Here is an 18,126-nt window from a genome sequence, read left to right on the forward strand (position 1 = left end):
TAAAACAATAATAAAATAATAACAATCATATAATAAAATATAATAGCATTAATAATATGAATGATTAAAAACAATAAGGATAATAATGAAATAATATTAATGATAATATAATTAATATTAATAATAATAATAATAATAATAATAATAATAATAATAATAATAATAATAATCATAATAATCATAATAATAGTAACAATCATGGCGATAAGGAGTATATCTGTATAATACTAATACCACAACCATCTATGCAACCACTAAAACAATCATGAAATAATTATAATATATATATATATATATATGCACACATATACATATGCATACACACACATATACACATGCACACGTGCATATATATATACATATGCACATATACATACACATACATACACACATGCACACGCACACACACACACAAATATATATATATATGTGTGTGGGTGTGTGTGTGTGTGTGTGTGTGTGTGTGTGTGTGTGTGTGTGTGTGTGTGTGTGTGTGTATATCGTAAGACCGATAATCACTGGATTTGCACACCAGTAGATTTATTGTATTTCATTATTCTGAATTATATATATACATTCTTCTGATTTCATTACTATATATATACATATATATATACATGCACAGTATATATATATATGTGTGTGTGTGTGTCTGTGTGTGTGTGTGTGTGATCATCTACATATTTATATCGATAGTGACTGCAATGCGGAAGCAAAACACATTTAAAAATGAGGATTTAAAAGAATAAATCCGTTTACAGACAGCAACAAACATAAGGAATTTAATCCAATTTTATAAGCTAAGCTATCCAATTTCTTTTAAAAATGTCGATCGCTTTTGAGATTAAATAATACAGTAATTTCAAATCGTAATAAATAAATAAAACAATAATTGATTTATTTTTTATTTTTTGTTTAGTTGCTTCATAAGTATTAGATATTTTTTTTTAAATCGCGTAATGAACAAATCTCATAATTTTAATATGGATTAAAAACGAATTATACTTTAACCCAGATTTTGAATGACTTTTTGATAAATAATGCAAATTTATAGTCCCATTCATTGATTGTACTTTGACAAATATTATCACAGCATGTAAGTTTTTGACGTCATAGCAAGCCGTTTCCCAGTTTTTAAACGTTGTATAAAATTATTCTGTAAATGTTTCACATTGGATAATTCTTAATATTATGGAAGCCCCTAAAGTTCTTAAAAATTGGATGTTCATACAATTTTAATTGTTTTTTGGTGTTTGGTTTGTTTTTTTGTTTTTTTGGTTTTGCGTATATATGTTGCATATGGGGACATTCATATTGGGGAGACGGCGCTGATGAAGGGGAGATGATATTTATGCATTTTACAGTCTGTGGTTTCTTATTACATATATTGTAGAGAGGATGGAGGGTGATCAGTTCTTTTACCACAAGAGGGGCCAGTCATTACTTATGATGGAGAGAGACATTACTTATGATGAGTTATTCAAAGTTCATTAATAATGATTACACATTAACTTTGTAGTAGAAAGACGACACGAAGACGGCAGGTACAAAATTATGATTATGTTCTTTATTATCGCTCGACCACTCGAAATGATGATGCCATCCAGAAAATCAAAGTTGTTTCTACATGTTTAATGTTCTAACCCTTCGCTTCTAAAGGGTGACCCTTCTCATGTCAGCTCTGTCTCCGTCCGACTCCACTCTGGACTCTGTCTTCTCTCTCTGTCCCACTAATCTCGCTAAAACTGGCAAACTCTATTGAGAATCTGCTTTTCTGCTATGACGTCAAGTATAGCTCACAACGTGACCCATTCACGTGGGGAAATCACGTGGCCTAAACATACGTGGTTCACCCATGTTTCCAAACCATTTTTGCAGACAAAGAATGCTCACTAATCTATTTTTCGACCTAACCTATTTTTCAAGATATTTAAATTGCATTGTTCTTTATTTTCTCTGACCTTATTTTAATTCAGTTTTCATAAAAAAGAATTGAACAATTAAAATTCCTTTTCCAACAACATTTCTAAACTATTTCATGTGAAACTGAACAATGCCAAATTCCTTTCTGGATATATTTCTGAACCTTGCTTAGAAGGTTCGAATCTCGGTCTATCCTAATCCCATTTGCACTTATCTAATGTTCTTTCTTACTTACAATTCTAGTAACATATACTGTAATAGTGATCTTTATCTATCTATTCTAGATGGCAATTGAAAAAGATTTAGCTGCGATTTTGGATTCGTTATTGTCAAGCTACACACCGCCAGGAACTTTGAAGAGCTGGATGACGTTAAGGTTCTGCCACATTCAGCCTACAATCCTGACTGTGCTCAATCAGATTACTGCCTTTTTCGCTCAATACAACACTTTCTGAAGGGTTGCGGATTTGAAACGTTTAAGAAAGTCGAGGAAGTGCTCAATACAACACATTTCAAAACGACGAAAAATAATATGAACACCTACGACCGCACACGTATGTAAAAAAAAAGTTTGTTCTATTTTTTTATAATTGTCTCATAACGATATCATCCAAGGTTTTCTTTGGGCTTAAGGTATAAGCAAAAGTCATAGGAAGCAAGTTCTGGACTATAGGGAGGGTGAGGAACTGTCTTAGTCTAATAGTTTATGACAAGGATGGAGCATCTAGGGGCAAACTTCTCGCAAATCTTCCACATTTTTAGAATAATTTTTATACAGTTCCCACTCTTACGGGTAATTGTGGACGTATTGTATCTATAGACACAAAATTATTTATTTGGTCAATCAACACTAGTGTTTTGACTTCCTATTCCTCTCACATCTCTCATCATCCCTCACACGCTGCTTTCCTTGAATCTCTTATGCCACTCATAAACTGATGTTTGATTTATGTAAGCTGGTTCAGAAGCAGTCTAAAGCATTCAATACGTTTCTTTGTCATTTTCCAATGTTAAAACCGAATTTTATTGAATATCGTTCTTCTAAATTGTCATCACTTCCAGGTTGTATTTTTGAAACTGACCAGCTGTGACAATCAGGCTTTAGTAGGGTGTACTCCAATTCCTGCCATAGTTGTTCATTTGAACGTGAAATCATAAAAATTGGTCCTCATCTCATTAGACATATAGCACTAACATACTGAATTTTCAAGCGTCTACGATAATTGTAAATCTCTGTAAAAAAAAAAAACGGGAAACTTATTTAAGTCACCTCGTATAATCAGTAAATTTAAATTATTTGTTACAGGAAAGTCACCACTTATCAAGACCCAGAGGCCACTTGAGGATAGGGGTTTATGAGAATACGATGGGGACTAGGACGATCTCTTAGTTATCGTTGTTGGTCGAAGTTAGGAAATATTTGATTATTTATGTGGGTGAGATATCGAAAACTTGGACTTTAAGACGACCATGCTGTGGTCAGTTAGAAAGTATGGCCGCGGAAGTTCATTCCAAAGGAAGGCAGTCCCAGAAAAGGAATTAAACCAAAAACTTATACGAATTATTTGGATTCTTCGGACTACTGTTCTCAACTTGAGCGTCATTTTCACAACGTTTCGGTCGATGTAACCTTTGACCTTCTTCAAATGTAACTTTTCGAACTTCAAATTTTGTCTATTGAACTCGGGAATCTGCACGGATTTACGTGCTGAATCCTTTATTTAATCCACGGGCGTAGCATGCTTTTGTTCCGTCAACCATGGCTAGTTTTAAGCCCTAACTAATTCCAATTGTATTTTGAGTGTCGCACACAACGAGGGGTGAAATTTCAACCTCCAAAGGAAGAGTAACTTACAACGGATTTTTTCCAAATATTTTATCCACTACACCATGGACCCTTGTATGAATTTCATGGGTCTTACAAATATTTTTGCTGTTTTTTTTTTTTGTATATTCTTGCTACTTATATACATAAACTTTGTGAAAATAACACTCAAGATGAGAACAGTAGTCCAAGGAATATACATAATACAAATAATGAGGTTGGATTTTATTATCTTAAAAATGCAATTTTTTGTGTTCTTATATGACCTTCATTGTTCGATCTGTACTGAATAGTATGATATATATCATTATTATTATTTGCTGACTGTTTTCCTCATCTTCGTAGGGTTTTTTTTGTTTGAGCACGTTACACCACGATTCAGCACGTGATTGCACAGTCAACAAGGCATAAAAAATCCCCCCCTCCAACATATTTTTAAATTTGAGTTCAGCACCATGCAAAACTGCTAAATAGACATACACAGAAAATGTTGGGCAAATACTCTCAAGAATAGCGTTTTTATTAGTCTTAAAAAAGCCCCTGGGGCACATCCAAGTGTTATCGCGAAGTATAGACAAACAAAATTATGTAGAAATCAGTTACAACTTTTGAGTTTTATAAAAATCCAAGACATCAATTTCTTTTTCAATAAGCACAAAAGTGTCAATTTTAACCATTTTAACCCAAACGGCACTCCTTATTATTATTTTAGATCTTTTGAGATACGGCTTTATATTTTGTATATTCATTTTTTTTTTATTTTTTGCTGACTGTTTTCCTCATCTTCGTAGAGTGTTTTTTTTTTTGTTTCAGCACGTTACACCACGATTCAGCACGTTTAAAATAGCGGTTTCAATTTTACCCAATCAGGCCAGAGGTTTAGTTGGCCAAAAACTTGGTGCGACAACTATGGAATGCAGTAATTACTAGTTATACAGTTACAAGACACAGTATTCCTATCCCGCTGCGATTAACCTCCTGACGATGGCCATAGGATTATTTGGCCGAAACGTAATGAAGCAATAAGAACTATGAAGATGAGAATAACAGTCCGAAAAAATGTTTTATTGGGATGTGTACTGCTGATATATTTGCTTTTGTGATGTCTCGGCGTACTTATTACCGATAAACTCGCCAAGCAACAAAATCACACCCCTTCACTGTTGAAGGCCTTTAATGCCAGAAAACTTCCTACTCTTCCCTCTAATAGCAAGTTTCCTAACTTCCTCCCTCTAACAGCAAGGTTTGGGAATTCCCTTCCTGCTACCTGCTTTTTTACTGTACTGATATCCAGAAGTCCAAATGTAACGGACACCAACATCTTGTAAGGTCTTCCTAGACATTGTCTCAAATAGTGGCCCCTTACGTCCAAGTGGCGATATGCCTTGTTTAAGGTGAAGATTTGTGAACAAAAATAGTAATATAATAAATGTAATTATTTTAAAATAATGTCAGAAAAGTCAAAGAACGAAATCAAGACAATAAAAGAGGGAAACTAAAGGTAGCAATGAAAAAAATAAAAAAAGAGAAAAATACATCAAATTTTAAGAAAACAAGTGAAGTATGCATGGTCCCCCGTGATTGCACAGTAAACAAGGCATAAAAAATCCCCCCCTCGAATTTAGTCCCCAAAGTCTTCAGGGGACTCAAATCCTGGTGAAAATGAACAAACGGTGCAGTTTTAGGTAAATTTGAGTTATCCACCATGCAAAAATAAAGAAATGTTACGTCAATCATTCCTCCCCTACTTAGCTCCAAGGCCTTAACATATTTTTAAATTTGAGTTCAGCACCATGCAAAACTGCTAAATAGACATACACAGAAAATGTTGGGCAAATATGGTAAAACACTCCCAAGAATAGCGTTTTTATTAGCCTTAAAAAAAACCCTGGGGCACACCCAAGTGTTATCGCGAAGTATAGACAAACAAAATTATGTAGAAATCAGTTACAACTTTTGAGTTTTATAAAAATCCAAGACATCAATTTCTTTTTCAATAAGCACAAAAGTGTCAATTTTAACCATTTTAACCCAAACGGCACTCCTAGGGTGGGGGGAGGGGCAACCGGAGTTTTCCCAGAAAATCCGTTCTGTTACTTTTTTTTTTACTCATATCACGTTTAATGTTTGTGCAAAATCTTAAAAAAATCCAAGGCGTAATTATTGAGAAAAATACGGGCAGACGAACGGACGAACTGACGAACGGACAAGAGTGAATTTACAGGTCTATCCTCCTTTTGTTAAGGGGACCAAAACAACAAAAATTACAATTTTTTTTAAATACAAAGAAAATAAGATAATAGACAGAAAATATGGTCACTTAAATTAAATTGACTTAACAAAACAGAGGTACTTATTTACGATATTGACACAGTAAGAAAGACAATGAAGAAAGAAAGTGAACTAACGAAATCAAGACAAAAAAGGGGAACTAAATGCAAGAGTAAGGAAATAACTAAAAAAGAGAAGAACAAATACAGCAAGTCAAAAATGTTAAAAGAAAGAAAAAGACAAAAATCTAAACGAGGACAGAAATAAAAGAATAATGAAAATTAAAATTAAAGAAATCGGACAGAGTGTGAAAAGTCCTCCAGTAACCACTACGCATGCGCACGGCGATGATTGAATCAAATTTATGCACGTGCGCACTTGTTCTTCGTTTCACCATCCGAAATAATGCGCCAAATGATGTCTGTATCATTCGGGTGGTGGCCAGCAGAAACAATCGTTGGGGGTGAGAGAGAGGGAGTAGACCGTCTCGAACACGTGACCATTTTTGACATCCCAGCCGCCACTGACAGTTAACAGACACCGGCACAATGAAAGGATGTGCCTCCTCTCCGCCCCTAACGCCCCGCCATCCAGGCTTTTTAAAAGGGCCAATCAAAATGCACTGACCGCATGTATAATCATGAATACGATATTAGTCGGGGAAAAGGTCCGTTTGAGCCGGCGACAGCTAGGTGTGACAATACGGAAAAATATTTGATAGGAACAATATGATTTTGACACCGGAGAGTTCAGCGAACAAAAAGCGGGGATCCATGGAGTCTGGGCGACCTGGGTGTTCGGGGAAGGAAAGGGCCGGCCATCACCTCACTGCGTCCGCCGCACTCCCTGTTAAGTCGTCATTGTAAAACAATGGCTCCTTATTCACGAGATCATTCTCTCTTTTCGCTAGAATACGAATAAATGGACGCCGACGATCTGACCCTGGAATGGTTAGGAGAGCCGGCCATACCAACGAAGTGAAATTTATCATTTCTGCAAATAAAACTGATATAACGTTAAAAAAAAGAGAGTGAGGTAAATGAAGCCAAAGAGAGATGTAGATGGAGTAATGAAGATACATATATTAATGAATGAGGGAAGAGGTATGAAGAAGTGTGTGAGACATGAAACAAGGAAGATAAAGCTGGTTGGAAAGAGACAAAGAGAAAGATGAATGTATAGAGGCAAGAGATGAAAAAAAAATGGAGATAACAAAAGAAAAAAACTGAAATATACCAGACAAGAGAAAGTTGGTTATTTTTGTTTTACGTCATACAAACCTTTTTTCAGGTTATTTAATGCCGAATCCAAAGATTTTGAAGGACATTTTTTTAATAGAATATATTTGTTGTTTTCAAGTCGGTTTTTATTCAACCCATAGTTGGGATGCTAACAGGGACTACCACTCCGGGTCAGATTAGACCTTGGAGCAATGGCAATTAAGGGGTGGCTCCATACTCCCCAAAGCCCACAATCTGGGGCCTCACCACTGGATATAGTTTAAGGTAATATCCAGGACAAAGAAAAAGAGAGAGAGAGAACGAGAGAGAGAGAGAAAGAGAGAGAAAGAGAGAGAGAGAGAAGAAAAATATATAAAGATAAAAGAGTGCGCTGAAGTAACATAGAGGGATGAAAGAAAAAAATAGAGAGACCGCCCTAAAGTCAAAATAAAGATGGGAAAATAGAGACAGGTGAAAGAAGGAAACAATATAAAAAGACGAGATGAGCTGAGATCAAGAAAGACGAGATGAGCTGAGATAAAAAAAAAAAGACGAGATGAGCTGCGATCAAAAAAGACGAGATGAGCTTAGATAAAAAAAGACGAGATGAGATGAGATCAAGAAAGACGAGATGAGATGAGATCAAGAAAGACGAGATGAGCTGAGATCAAGAAAGACGAGATGAGCTGAGATAAAAAAGACGAGATGAGCTGATATCAAGAAAGACGAGATGAGCTGAAATAAAAAAAAAGACGAGATGAGCTGAGATCAAGAAAGACGAGATGAGCTGAGATCAAGAAAGACGAGATGAGCTGAGATAAAAAAGAAGAGATGAGCTGAGATAAAAAAGACGAGATGAGCTGAGATCAAGAAAGACGAGATGAGCTGAGATAAAAAAAAAGACGAGATGAGCTGAGATCAAGAAAGACGAGATGAGCTGAGATCAAGAAAGACGAGATGAGCTGAGATAAAAAAAGACGAGATGAGCTGAGATAAAAAAAACGAGATGAGCTGAGATCAAGAAAGACGAGATGAGCTGAGATAAAAAAAAAAGACGAGATTAGTTGAGATCGGAAAGGACGAGATGAGCTGAGATCAAGAAAGAGGAGATGAGCTGAGATCAAGAAAGACAGATGAACGGAGAAAAAACGAGAGAAATAACAATAAATCAAGAGAGAAAAGTGTTGGAGAAAGGATAGAGGGGAAAGGAAAAATAGAGACAGGCGCATGCGTGAATAGTTCATATGATAAACAATGTGGCAAGCTGGTCTAATGGCTATCGTACTTTACTCACTAGCTTTCGATTTCAGCTCGAGTATTTTTTTTTTGTTTTTTTACTTTTTTAATTACAAGAAGTGAACAGTTTAAAAAGAAATATCAGGTTGGTGCAAAAATAATGGCGTCTCTATAATAAACACACACACACACGCGCACACACACACACACACACACACATATATATATATATACATATATATATATACATATATATATCAACTTTTTCAAGCATTCATAAACTACATTTGATATCCCAATGAATCATGATACTTACGAGCTTAAAAGGCGAACCATTAAAAGATACATCTTCCTTACTTGAAAAAAAAGTGCTAGTTTTATTTTTGGTGGTTTTAAAAACTTCCACTCAATATTTCTTGCTGATGGAAAGACTGTGTTTCAAAAAACTAAATGATTAAATTATTATCCAAGACTTATTGTCTATCTCAATAAAAACATCGTTTCCGAAACGATCGTACAATGAATTGATTTTATTTGTTCTAACTTGTGAAACCAATTTTTAATTTGTAATTTTAATTACAAATTATCAATCATCTTACTCAATATATATATATATATATATATATATATATATATATACATATATATACATATATATATATATATTTATTTATATATATACGTCAAAAAAGGACATTATTTTTGCATAAACCTAATACTCTCATGTGCATGTCTCAGTTGGTGTGCATTAATCAAAATATAATATTCATATTCGTATTTTGCCACCAGTCAAGGACGAGGGGCCTGCTAGTATAAAATAAATTATCAAGGCCCAGAAGCCACTCGAGGATAAGGATTAAAGAGTGCACAGTATTCAATTGGACAATATAGTAATGGTTAGTAATAGAAATTCGGTAAATTTCTTTACTTAAGTGGAACGGCTCGTCAATAACTTGTTTACGTTGGACTTTAAGACAACCCTATTGTAGTCAGCTGGAAAGCAGGTAAACGGAAGACAGTTTCACAGGCGTGCAGCTCTAAGAAAGACACTTTGTTTATGGAATCTACGTTTAGGCTTAGGCACAGATAAAGTGTTTCTCGTGAAAGTTTAGCGAGGGGGGACTATAGATTGGAGGTCAGACGAGCACTTTCCATGAATATAACGATAAATCAGAGATAGACTCGCAACATCTCTTCTGCGAGAAAGAGGCTGCAGGACGGAGAAAAGGGCATCCACTACAAGACTACGAAGTCTATTTCGAACTCTATCAAGACAGGATAAGTCCTTTCTAGCAGCTACTTCCCAGATGTGGCAACAGTAATTAATTGAGAGATTATAAAAAAACAACAACAACAAAAAATAACAGAGATGCATGGATTAAAGGAGTGATAATGTTCAATAGATATATAGAGAGAGTAATGAATATACAGAGAGTAATGAATATAGAGAGAGTAATGAATATACGGTGAGTAATGAATATACAGAGAGTAATGAATATACAGTGAGTAATGAATATACAGTGAGTAATGAATATACAGAGAGTAATGAATATACAGTGAGTAATGAATATACAGAGAGTAATGAATATACAGTGAGTAATGAATATACAGAGAGTAATGAATATACGGTGAGTAATGAATATACAGAGAGTAATGAATATACAGTGAGTAATGAATATACAGAGAGTAATGAATATACAGTGAGTAATGAATATACAGTGAGTAATGAATATACAGAGAGTAATGAATATACAGTGAGTAATGAATATTCAGAGAGAAAGAAGACGTCAAAGTAAAATAATGATGGGAAACACGATACTCCTGGCTTATCAGGAGTGAGTAAAGACAATGAAGTAAAAAAGATATTAAGGGAGTAATAAAGATAGATGGATTAATGAGAGGAGGAAGAGTGGGGGATATGAAACAAGAAAGATGGAGATGACTGGAAAAAGACAGAAAGAAAGATGAATAGAGATAAATAAAAAAAGATAGATATAGACAAGCGGGGGGGAGCTTTGCTAGAGCATTTTTAAAAATCATATTCAGCTATAAATTTTGCCTAAAGCACTTATTTTATGCTGTGAATTTTGAACAGTCTAATCTTCTTTATATAGATTAAGCTACCGGGGATCGGGGCGCTCGGCTTTGTCCGTCATAAAATACGTTTAAATATTATATTTTAATTCGTCCAGATTCCGTATATAATATTATCATAGAGTTGTGATTTCAGAATTAAAAAAAAGTTTTTGGGCGACATCAGTTAGAATCGAAACCGAAAGCAAAACTGCAGCATTCAAAGCTGGTGACGTTACCACTGTATCAACGTGAGATACATATTAACGGATTAAAAATAAACTTAGATCAATGTAGAAAATGTATAACGATTCTGTCAATTTTGACCGATTTTTGACACATTAAAATGTAATTTAACCGGCTAAAGTTCCATAAAAGAACGGTCCATATAGAATCCAATTATTTGAGGTCCCTAGCGCCGCTCTTCGACTTTTAATTTTAGAAGAGATAGAGCTTGAAAATATAGAGACAGACAGACAAACATAGTGAGTTTTATAAATTAGATTAGCGAGGGGAGGGGCGCCCGGTTTTGTCTAGTCGTAAAATACGCTAAAATATAATTTTATTTATCTAGATTTTGTATATATTATTATAGTGTCGTGATTTCAAAAGTGAAAAAAAAACCCGAAGCATTCAAAGCGTGTGACGTTAGCACTTTACCAACGTTACACGCATATGAAACGATCAAAAATTAAAAAATATAAACTAATGCACAAAATGTATAACGATTTTTTTGACCCCTTAAAAACTATTTTAACCAGCCAAACCCCCATAAAAGAATGATCCATATAAAATCCAATCATTTGATGCCCCTAGCGCTGCTCTGCGAGTTTTAGTTTTGGAGAAGATAGAGTTTGAAAATGTGAGGACGGACAGACAAACATATAGCCTTTTATATATTAGATGACAAAAGAAAAACTGAAATAAATCAGAAGGGATGGAGGGAGAGAGACAGACAGACAGAGAACGAACGACAGAAAGAGATAGAAAAAAATAAAGATAAATGAAGAAAAAATAACAAAAAAAAGAAAGCTATAACGGAAAAATAAAGAGGGTGAAAGAAGAGATGATGAATAAAAGATGAAAGTTTGAATGAAGAGAGAGAGAGAGAGAGCTAGAGAGAGAGAGAGGAGACATGAAGAAAAAAAAGAAAGATATAAAGAAAAAAGCGACAGATAAGGAAAAGAAAGAGGAAGTTAAAAAAAGAAGGATTTAGCAGATGAATGGCACGAGAGACAACCATAATCTTTCTATGTATCTATTAAAAATGAAAGTGCGTGTATGTGTGTCAGGACACTTCTCAACCTATATACTCAACGAATTTCTGAGCTGCAAACTTGAAATTTGATACACGTGGACGACTTTTATTAGATTTTCATTCAAAAAATAAAGGGCTTCTCAGAAACGGAAGAGAAATTGCGATAAACAAAGAGAGAAAATTCTAGGAAAAGGAAGAAAAAGGGAAGAAAAAACAGAGAGACATTTGAAAGAAATTGAAAGATTAGAGAAAATAAAGTTGCAGGGATTAAAGGAGAGATAAATTACAATAAAAAAAATAAAGACCGAATTGAATATACAGAGAGAAAGAAGGAGGCGGTAAAGTACAATAATGAATTGAAACACGATATTCCTAGTGCAACGCCTCCCTGGAGGAGGAGGTTAGGAATTATATTTCTCTGGATTCTCGGCACGTGTCGTCTAGGCTCCTCGGAGGTCGTTACATAATCTGGTATGCTGAAAGCGAATATCGAAGCGGCAGGCAGGAAGAAAGAAAACGATTGTAGTCTATCTACAAAAGCTTAATTCTTATAAAATTATGTACAAATGTTTTTACAATTCTCATTCAGATTTTGTAAGTTCTTTCCTAAGTCTCAACTCCTTCACAGACAGCGACCGACGGATGGATGTGGTGGGGAGGGGTCATGTCTTTTCTCTACTCTGATCTGAACTCTGTTCGACTCAACTCTGAAACTCTTCTGATTAATTTTCGCACGACAGTCGTATATATAGTAAGGTAAGTGGATGGGGTTGGAAATTCTCCCCAGCCAATAGGATTTCGCCACGAAATCTCCACGAAATCCTAAGCCCCAGGTCCATGGGTGGGAACCGTTCCCACACTTGAAATTCTCTCACCATTTTCAAGGACAGATGTCAATTCTGACATCCGACCCTGGGTTCATGTAAGGCCAGACAAGGTTCTAAGTGAAATTTCCTGTCGTCAACTCATAGCCGTAAAAATACATTTCTCTGGTTTTCAAACAATATCTATTTGACATGAAATAAAATATGTATATTTATCTTCTCTATCTAAAATCCTTGGGTTATCTGGCGTCACCCGGAAATACAAAGCTTCCTCAGCGTAGTTCTAACACTCCTTAATGGGGGATTACGTTACGCTTCCGAGACAAATCAAAGTGTAGCCTGCCAATACAATTTTTCTATTTACTTGCCTTCACACGAGGGCACAGTTAGATACAATGTCATTTTTCATTTTTTTAATGTGGTAAAATTCCAGCTTCCCCAAAAAGGGACACTCTGGATACGAACAAAAATAAAAATTCTCTCAGCCATGAAGGATCTCTCCTACACTGACCGAAGACAAAAAAGGTGAAAGGCAACATCAAAACAGATACCACACTGTGATCCTAGCATAAAGGACAATGAAACTCCTTTAAATAATATTACTGTAAATAATTTAATAAAACCTTTTTTTTTCGCATTTGGGTGTTCTTTATGTAGGAGTTAATGTATTGTGATAAGTGGGCTATTTCTCGTTAGAGAAAGATAGGAAATTTAAAGTATTTGAAACCAAGGATGACCAACGACATTTAATATCAACACACTTTTTAATGCCCGGGTGCCTAATTGGTTCATAATGTAATTTTATATTTTGTGCATTTAAACAAAACAACATATTTCTAAGTGTAGCACCTGTTCTTTGCCCAGTTCGAAAAGGAGAAATTTTCTTGGGTAATATTTTTAAATTTTAGTCCCAGACAGACTGTTCCATTTACGTAAGACAAAACGATATTCTGTCAACCTTACAACTGAGCTGATGCATGTACACAAGAACTTCCAGAAATAAATTTGTGGATCTGATGAGAAATTTAATAAAACGGTGTAGAAATTTGGGAAAACAGAGAAAATATCCAAAAATGTATAGAAATAACCTAGCCTGGGTGCCCGGCATTGCCCGGATATTTGGAGGTGTGTGTTGAGCAAAAGAGACGCGAAGGCGGAAAAGAAAGTGGATGTGTGTGTAAGAAAAATTGCGAGCGCAAAAAAAAAAAAATGGTAGTAGGCAGACCGGTTCGAATCCGTACCGCAAAGGAAGAAAAGAACGTGAGAAAAAAGCGGGACGTGTTAGCTGTTGCGCCCAACGCCAAACCGGAAGCGACGTATTTTAAATTAAGGCTAGACAATCGAAAAGAGACTATGAATTTCGAAAATATCGGCGAAAAAAAAAAACGATACCTCCCAGTAGAAAATTGTCCAGTCGAGGGCGACGGAATTAATGTTTTGGTTAATATTTCGATAATAATAATCGAGCTTCAAAATAATTCCAATCTCGTGAAAATCTGTCGCCTCTATTGAAAGTTTTTGCCATGATTAGCTAGATGAATTTTTAACAAAAAGTCATCCACAATTTCATTGTGAAATGTGTTTTAATATGGCTGAGTCACAATCTGTCTGTTTCAGTCAAGCGCTATCTTGCTAGTTTGTCACACTGAATTGGTCGCACAACACTTCTAAATCAAAACATACGATAAAAATCGATGAATCGATACATTCTATTTTGCATACTTAACTCCAACCTATCGTTCCCTGTTGCCAAACTTTCAACAAATGCACTCGACTAACTACGACCATTATATGCGACTTCCCCCACTCTCTAATTGTGCCAAATTAAAACGCAGATTCCATGAACAAAGCTTCTTCCCTGAACTACCCGCCCGTGGAACACTGTTCCTCTCGCCTACTTTCCGGTTGAATATAATATGCTAAATTTCAAATCCAATGTAAATAAGTACTTGTTGAGCCGTCCCAAGAAATATACAAACTCTATACAATTTACACCATTAGCGTTTACTGCATTACCACTTTACATTCATTAACCCTTATCCTCGAGTAGACTTGGACTTGATAAGTGGGATTTACTAAGTAAAAAAATATAGATATTTGTTTATCTACCGTATCATTTTTCGTATTTAAAATTTATATATATATATATATATATATATATATATATATATATATATATACACACATACGAGCAAACAGTTAATAAAATATGTTAAAAAAACACTTTGAAAAAGAGTTAAAAACATATTTAATCTGAAAAAGAAACACTTGATGCGTGGATAGTCCTTAATCCGCGGAGTTTCGAAGAAATACTTTCCTTCTCATCAGAGGATAGGAATTAGCAACACGCGGGATCGAATATTGCATGCAAAAGTATTTGATGCAACAACAAGTAAGTCAAAGATCTTACTTGATAACAAAAAAAGTGAAGCAGAGGGAATATGGTGAAGAAAAAGGTGATTACACATGAATGGATAGTCTGGTGGAAGATAAATAATCCAGTAACGGTAAAATCCAAATATATAACTTCAGGTTACTTCAATGCGATCCTGCATTTTGCTAATTCCTACCCTCTGATGAGAAGGAAAGTATTTCTTCGAAACTCCGCGGATTAAGGACTATCCACTTATCTTGTGTTTCCTTTTCAGATTAAATATGTTTTTAATTCATTTCAAAGTGTTTTTTAACATGTTTTATTAACTGTTTGCTCGTATTATAAGCTCTATCTCCTATTTGGTTTTATCGAGTTTTTACATCTGGCTGAGATAACTTTATAAATATTAATTCTTTCATATTTATAATATACTTTAATTTTACCGTCTTGGATTATTTTGGTAAATTTAACTGAAATTTTTATTTTATATATATATATATATATATATATATATATATATATATATATATATATATATATGTATATATATATACTCATTTCGACGTGATACGTAAGTACTTCAAATGTTTTCATCTAAAATGCGATAACCAGCGCAAACACGCACCCAATCCCATTATTACGCTTGATCTAGCGCTACCAAGTAGCAACCACTCTTCGTATTTACGTCCTATAAACACTGACTCTTAAGTCAAGCTCGTAATACACAGATTTGAAACGACACTCTCTGAGAAAAACTTTGAACAACAACAGCATTTTTTAAAACAAGCTTTGTAAACGCCCGCGTTTTAAAGACTTGTAAACTCGCACCTGTCTGGCGGTGTTTTACGCACCTACCTATGTACATGTTGTCGCCCCCCTCACACACACGTGCACACACACACACAAACACACACACATACACACGTGCACACACATACGCCCTCGTTACACGTGTGTGTACGCATGCACACGCCCGTGCTTGTTTTCACGCGCAGAGACGTGCGAAGATAGATAAGAATTTCCTTGTATCCCACAAAACACAGCTTTTACACCACGAGCCGTTTATTCGTTACCGTGTTCATTTTTATTTATTTATTTTTTTGCTGTGCTTTATTAGGTTTCCTTTGCTTGTTTTGTTTAATTATTTATTAACTGATTGTTTCGCTGATTGTATATTTTGCGCTACGTTTTGTGTTTCTTTCACCTACATACACGGATGAAAACAAATAATATATCGTATACGCGAATGTTCATTCCTGAAACCGACATGATATATATATATATATATATATATATATATATATATATATATATATATATATATATATATATACTCGGGTTTTTTTTATATTCAAAAGTAATAGACTAATGAATTCAACGAGGTTGTTAGATAGTGCTCAATAAAAACTTGTTTATTGTTATATAAACATGCTCACATCCCGCTGCTACAAATAGCCACTTGTTTCAATCAAACAACAGATATCATCAGGCAGCGACTTGACTATTCAAAAGTTCAATGAATACCCTTATTATTCATTGAACTTTTGAATAGTCAAGTCGCTGCCTGATGATATCTGTTGTTTGATTGAAACAAGTGGCTATTTGTAGCAGCGGGATGTGAGCATGTTTATATAACTATAAACAAGTATATATATATATATATATATATATATATATATATATATATATATATATATATATATAATCCGGTAAGAGCACGTATTAAGAGAAACTCAAGAGTATTCGATATTTCTCGACCATAACCTGGTCCCCCTAATATCGGATTTGAAACCGGCGGTAGTGATGTTTTCTCTGATCGTCTGTAATATATTCATATACATATGAGGTTGCCTGACATTGCTCAACAAATCTATTGCACCTCATGCATGGGATCGTAATGACGTCATCTGCTATGACGAAAGGTATGACGTCATCTGCTCTGGTGCCATATATTACGTCATAATATATATATATATATATATATATATATATATATATATATATATATAGTCTCAATTCTTATTAGGTATTATGAATGTTATTAGGACCTTATGCCAGTAAGTAGAAATTATGTTAACTAGTACGAAGTTCGGCGGCGTTACATTAAGTAAATGCCAGGAAAACCTGGTGGCAAATATAAATAGATCCAGTGATACTAATGATGTGAATATTGAAATGTTAGCTCCCTTAGAGAAAACGCGTTATGAATTAAAGTGTCGGGCATTACCGAGAAATTACATCACGTTTTGGAGATGTGACAGAATAGAGTTTGTAAACAGTTCCAGTTAGAGAAGTAGACGAGGAAGCCGTGTCTGGCAATGTAGGCCTCTAAGTAAATATTTGATCGAGACTCTGTCAATACATCGATAATTTAAAGGCTAAGTTATCGAATTAAGTAGGAAATAAGGTATAAAGAGAAAAATTCCGTAATAAAACTTTTGAATGCCAACAAGATTTCATTATATTTTCAAATATGAGTTTTATTCGCCTAAGTTTTACAGCCGATAAATAGCGACTAGACGAAGAAACCACACAGGAAACAGGAGAGCGATGATCGAGGAATGATGATCAGCGACCGCGCACGTATGTAAAAATACCTTTTTTAATATTATTTCATCTCTTTATCATACACTCGCAAAACCGTACAATTGTACAAGTACCCGTTCATGCGAAAAAACTATGCGTGAACGGTTTGTTCAGCTTGTTCGATAAATGTGGATAATTTTTATATATAATATATTGCATTTTATCGTATACTAGGAAAGGGGGGAGGGGCTCCACTTTGCCCGATCGTAAAATACGCAAAAATATGATTTGCCCAGATTTCGTATATATTATTATAGAGTCGGGATTTAAAATGTAAAAAAAACAAATTTTAAACTGCATTTGGGTGCCATCAGCTAGAATTGAAACCGAAGTGACTTTATCACTGTACCAACATTACACACATATGATCAGATTAAAATTAAAAAATTAAAAATAAACTAAGATGAATCTCTAAAGTTTATAAAGATTTTTTTCAATTTTGAACCATTTTTGACCCCTTAAAACTATTTTCACCGGCTAAAGACCCATAAAAGAAGGGTCCATAAAAAATCCCAAACATGTGAGACCTCTTGCGT

The sequence above is a fragment of the Euprymna scolopes genome, chromosome 28 (assembly GCF_053919585.1).
Source record: "Euprymna scolopes isolate OS-2025 chromosome 28, ASM5391958v1, whole genome shotgun sequence".
Classification (NCBI taxonomy): domain Eukaryota; kingdom Metazoa; phylum Mollusca; class Cephalopoda; order Sepiida; family Sepiolidae; genus Euprymna; species Euprymna scolopes.